This window comes from Pinus tabuliformis, chromosome 1_1, assembly GCF_031772625.1.
Source record: "Pinus tabuliformis cultivar Carrire ecotype Pingquan chromosome 1_1, CPIR1, whole genome shotgun sequence".
NCBI classification, from domain to species: Eukaryota; Viridiplantae; Streptophyta; class Pinopsida; order Pinales; family Pinaceae; genus Pinus; species Pinus tabuliformis.
The window spans coordinates 576,100,759-576,107,038 of NC_142297.1; the positions used below are offsets into that span (position 1 = coordinate 576,100,759).

Below are 6,280 nucleotides of genomic sequence, written 5' to 3' on the forward strand. Positions count from 1 at the left end.
TATTATCTCACCGCTGGACATTTATATGATTGTCTTCACCCTATTACCCTTAAAGTTTTAGTCCGTTTTCGAATTTGTTAAGTATTGTTCTTTATATTTTATAAATGATGACATCAGTGCCTTGCCACATCCCAATTACTAATTTAGAGGATGAACGTCATCCTATAGAGCATCCCATTAAATGCTGCAAACCGTTGTCATATTAATAATTTAATTAGGCCTGTAGACCTTCCTATGCATCAACAATCGTCAACACTTTTACCTACTCCATTCGATCAGTGAGACACTTTCAACCGTTGATTTGAAGTGTGACTGCTTTTTCCAAATATCGGTTGAGTTGCCTTCTTTTCACCTCTGAGTTTTGTGGTGCGCTCGGTGACATGGCAAGATATTTTTACTGCTTTTTCCTATTCTTTTATGTCACTCTTGAAGATATTTTTACTGCTTTTTCCCATATCAATTGCAAAGGGTTTGAGAGAAGCCAGAGTTTGGTCTTGTGTCAGTCGAGAAATTGTTAAGCTCCAAACGCCATGGACGCTGAATTATGGGTGGCTTATGTCACGGCAGCAAAGCGCCATCACACAGTTCATCATTATCATCATCATACAGGTTTCTTACTTTTTCCCTGTTTTTTAATTTCGAAGTGTTCACAGGCGACCCCTGTGGAGTTATCGCTACATATTAACTGCAGTGGCTCAAAGTTGGTCTTGCTGTGCTGTAAAGTTCATTTGTTTATCTATCTACTTTTGGGGTCAATTCCGTAAATGCATCGGCATTTCCCGTTAGAAGCCCCCTCTGTTTTGTCTGGGTTCAACCTACGAGCCTATTAATTTGACCTGCTTCAGGCTAATTGCCTTTTGGGGGTTTTCAATTTTGTAAACTGTGTTTTTGTTTGGGATCATTTGAAGTTCTGATTAGGTTGTTTTTCTGTCTGTATAGATCGACAATTTAACTTTGATGAATTGGAGGGCGATGATGACATACGGGCGGATTTCGCTTGCCCAATTTGTTTTGAGGATTTTGATATCGCATTGCTCTGCTACCATCTTGAAGATGAACATTGCATCAACACAAAAAATGCGGTGTGTGGAAACTCTGTCCTTATTTTTACATTTTTTTTTGGGTTGCTTTTCAACTGCAGTCCCTATTTGCCAACATTTTTCCTTCATGTTTTATATTACACATTTTAAGAGTGTATTCATCATTTCTGGGTTGGCATATCAATTTATTTTAATCTTGTAACTATGGTTGTAAGATTGAGGAATGGATTCAAGACCTTACAAGAGCCATTTTAGGAAAATATTCCATAGAATAGTTGCAAGCGAATAAAATCTGTGCTATAGACAATCGGGCCCGTATTATATAATCAGTTTCTCAATCCAATCGCATTGAACCCAAGGGTATTTTTTGGCAAATGACATCCACTAGCTAATTGGATAAGCGGTTCTCTGCTTGAGATTTCTGAGTACCAAAATCAAAGAGTTGCTTGACACTAACCAATATAACATGGGTTAGTGGAAGTCTTCCCATTTTTAATAAAGATATATTACTTGTTTGAGAATTTTGCAAGTGAATACAATCTGTGCCATAGACAATGGGCCCGTATTATATAATCAGTTGCTTAGTCCAATTGCATTGAACCCAAGGGTAATTTTTGGCAAATGACATCCACTAGCAAATTGGATAAGCGATTCTCTACTTGAGATTTCTGAGTACCAAAATCAAACAGTTTCTTGACACTGACCAATATAACACGGGTCAGTGGAAGTCTTCCCACTTTTAATAAATATATATTACTTGTTTGAGAATTTTCCAGCAAGAAAATGCCTGTATGTGGGGTGTGCCTTTTTGAGATAGACAGAATCTGTCATCTGTGTTAGTGGACATGAAACAATCCATGTTGACATTGTTCAAAAGTTGCTTTTTTCAAGTCTCAATGTGTGAGAATTTACATCCATGTTGGTTTAAACAAGTATTTTTTAGTATATTTAAGAGTCACTCCTAGGACGAGATGACAATGAATAGGCAGGTATTTGGTATTGAGATGGTCTAAGCCTAGGATATGTATTGATGAACGTAAAAAATCTATTCTGATAAGTCGTTTTAAACTTTTTAATTCGATATGTAAACGGTAATATACATAGGAAAACCATTCCCGTTGTTGTGCTGTAAAGTTCATTTTTTTATCTATCTACTTTTGGGGTCAATTCCGTAAATGCATCGGTATTTCCTGTTAGAAGCCCCCTCAGTTTTGTCTGGGTTCAACCTACGAGCCTATTAATTTGACCTGCTTCGGGCTAATTTCCTTTTGGGGGTTTTCAATTTTTTAAATTGTGTTTTTGTTTGGGATCATTTGAAGTTCTGAGTAGGTTGTTTTTCTATCTGTACAGATCGGTAGTTTAACTTTGATGAATTGGAGGGCGATGATGACATACGAGTGGATTTCACTTGCCCATTCTTTTTTGAGGATTTTGATATCGCATTGCTCTGCTGCCATCTTGAGGATGAACATTGCATCGACACAAAAAATGTAGTGTGTGGAAACTCTATCCTTATTTTTACATTGTTTTTTGGGTCGCTTTTCAGCTGCAGTTACTGTTTGCCAGCATTTTTCCTGCATGTTTTATATTACACATTTTAAGAGTGTATTCATCAGTTCTTGGTTGGCATATCAATTTATTTTAATCTTGTAACTATGGTTGTGAGATTGAGGAATGGATTCAAGACCTTACAAGAGCCATTTTAGGAAAATATTCCATAGAATAGTTGCAAGCGAATACAATCTGTACCATAGAAAATGGGGCCCGTATTATATAATCAGTTGCTTAGTCCAATCGCATTGAACCCAAGGGTATTTTTTGGCAAATGACATCCACTAGACAATTGGATAAGCGGTTCTTTGCTTGAGATTTCTGAGTACCAAAATCAAACAGTTGCTTGACACTGACCAATATAACATGGGTCAGTGGAAGTCTTCCCACTTTTAATAAAGATATATTACCTGTTTGAGAATTTTCCAGCAAGAAAATGCATGTATGTGGGGTGTGCCTTTTTGAGATAGACATAATCTATCATCTGTGTCTGTGGACATGAAACAATCCATGTTGACATTGTTCAAAAGTTGCTTTTTTCAAGTCTCAATGTGTGAGAATTTACATCCATGTTGGTTTAAACAACTTTTAGTATTTTTTAATATATTTAAGAGTCACTCCTAGGACGAGATGACAGTGAATAGGCAGGTATTTGTTATTGAGATGGTCTAAGCCTAGGAGATGCATTGAAGAACATAAAAAATCTATTCCGATAAGTTGTTTTAAACTTTTTAATTCGATATGTAAACGGTAATATACATAGGAAAACCATTCCTATTGCTATGTTGTAAAGTCATTTTTTTATCTATCTACTTTTGGGGTCAATTCTATAAATGCATTAGTATTGCCCGTTAGAAGCCCCTCTGTTTTGTTTGGGTTCAACCTACAAGCCTATTAATTTGACCTGCTTCGGGCTAATTTCCTTTTGGGGGTTTTCAATTTTGTAAACTGTGTTTTTGTTTGGGATCATTTGAAGTTCTGAGTAGGTTGTTTTTCTGTCTGTACAGATCGGCAGTTTAACTTTGATGAATTGGAGGGCGATGATGACATATGGGTGGATTTCATTTTCCCATTTTGTTTTGAGGATTTTGATATCGCATTGCTCTACTACAATCTTGAGGATGAACATTGTATCGACACAAAAAATTCGGTGTGTGGAAACTCTGTCCTTATTTTTACATTGGTTTTTGGGTCGCTTTTCAGCCACAGTTACTGTTTGCTAGCATTTTTCCTGCATGTTTTATATTACACATTTTAAGAGTGTATTCATCAGTTTTGGGTCGGCATATCAGTTTATTTTAGTCTTGTAGCTATGGTTGTAAGATTGAGGAACAGATTCAAGACCTTACAAGAGCCATTTTAGGAAAATATTCCATAAAATAGTTGCAAGCGAATATAATCTATGCCATAGACAATAGGGCCTGTATTATATAATCAATTTCTTAGTCCAATCGCATTGAACCCAAGGGTACTTTTTGGCAAATGACATCCACTAGCCAATTGGATAAGCAGTTCTCTGCTTCAGATTTCTAAGTACCAAAATCAAACAGATGCTTGACATTGACCAATATAACGTGGGTCAGTGGAAGTCTTCCCACTTTTAATAAAGATATATTACTTGTTTGAGAATTTTCCAGCAAGAAAATGCCTGTATGTGGGGTATGCCTTTTTGAGATAGACAGAATCTATCATCTGTGTTAGTGGATATGCAACAATCCATGTTGACATTTTTCAAAAGTTGCCTTTTCAAGTCTCAATGTGTGAGAATTTACATCCATGTTGGTTTAAACAACTTTTAGTACTTTTTAGTATATTTAAGAGTCACTCCTAGGACGAGATGACAGTGAATTGGTAGGTATTTGTTATTGAGATGGTCTTAAGCCTAGGAGATGCATTGAAGAATGTAAAAAATCTTTTCTGATAAGTCGTTTTAAACCTTTTAATTCGATAAGTAAACGGTAATATACATAGGTAAACCATTCCTATTGCTGGATGAAATTTCCATTTGATTGTTTGATCTTTTCAGTCTTCTTATGACACATTTGCCTTCCTACTGACTATTTGGAATAAGCTATGGAATACTTATTAGTTATTTATGTCTAAACATTATTGTTTCCTCAAGTTTTTGGATGTATAGTTTGACTTCCTATAAAGAGCAAATAAACTTATTGTTTTAAGTAAGAGGAAAATTTTGTGGGTCTTTAATTTTATGAAGCTGGGCTGTTAGATGAGGTCTCATGTGTAATGCTTTCCTGAATATCTTGTGTATTTCTTTGCAGCTATGTCCTGTGTGCGCAGCTAAAGTTGGGAAGGATATGGTTGGGCATATAACTCTTCAACATGGTAATTTGTTCAAAATATCCTCTACTTTGAGTATGACATGACAAGATATAGTGGAATCTAAGTTTGAAATGCTTGGGCAGAGAAGAATTTATATTTACTTTTAATATTTCAGATGCTACTCCCTTGTATCAGCAGAGCTGTGTTCTGACTTCCTTGAGTTTTCTGTCTGTTAAAAATGTAGATTATGTTTGTCAATGCTTGTCCACCTTTGTGTTCTATCCATTAAAATTATAGTTCTTGAATGGCATGGATGCGAAGGGTGTCAATTTGTTTCCTTTAATTACTAGATACATGTAGCGTAGTAGGAGATTTCGCAAAGGTGGGTTGCCACCTAATTCCACACTGTCTTTTCTGAGTAGAGAGGTTCGGGAGGGGCAGCTGCATCCACTTCTGGGAGGTGTGTCCTTGCGTGGGGTGGCTGCTAATAGTGTAGTACCAAATCCTTTGCTAACTTCCTTTGTTTATAATTTGTCGATTTCTGAGAGCAATGAGGATCAAATAAAACCAATTGTATCTTCAGAGGAAAGCTCGACAAAAAAATCTCTTGATGTGTGAGTTATGGGCAGGTAACATTAAGAGTGTTTTTTTTAATAAGTTTATAATGCTTATCTAGAATTGCTTAATGATTCTAAATGCTCATGTAGTTTTCTTTCCTATTGTTCCTTTGATTGCTAACCCATTGATATCTTTGTTTTATTTTAGGCTTATAATAACTTTATGCCAAACATTGGAAAAGGAAAATAAGCCTTTGTTGTTATGAAATAATGGACCAGCTATTTAAATGTCACCTTTAGATTTGTCACAGGGAGGGGAGTGCTTAGGCATGTAACACGTTTTATTATTGTTTACCTGTTAAAATGCTTTCTAAAAAGTTCATATTTTAAAAACACCAACAACACTGCAAGTATAAAGTGTCGCGGTGGAGTTTATTAAATTTGCATATATTATTCCATATTGATGCATGGTGAAGCTGCAGATAATATTATCAACATATAGTCTATGATATACATATATACTAGCCTACATCCAACTTTTGGCTGGAGGGTTGTGCGTACAAACTAAAAATTCATAGCAATGGTATTAATTTTGGGTTAAAATAAAATAGAAATTGTGTTGATTAGGATTCTTAATTTTGGGTTAAAAGTATTTGGTTGTTAAAATAAAATCTGATTGTGCCGCTTCCATCTAAAAATTTTACTGTGTTGAAATTAGCAGGTCACCTGACAATAATCATCTGATTGGACCTTTCCAATTTAACCATATTGGAGAGAATGTAAGTATTTTCTTTAAACATAAACCTCCACTTTCTAGGTCATTTGATCTTTAGCCAATTATGTATATTTGGA

General features: G+C 35.5%; 1 pseudogene; it reads left to right on the forward strand.

Annotated features, from left to right (window-relative positions):
• Positions 1-530: 530 nt before the first annotated feature.
• Positions 531-5,504, forward strand: LOC149214534 (protein DEHYDRATION-INDUCED 19-like; annotated as a pseudogene).
• The last annotated feature ends 776 nt before the right edge of the window (positions 5,505-6,280 follow it).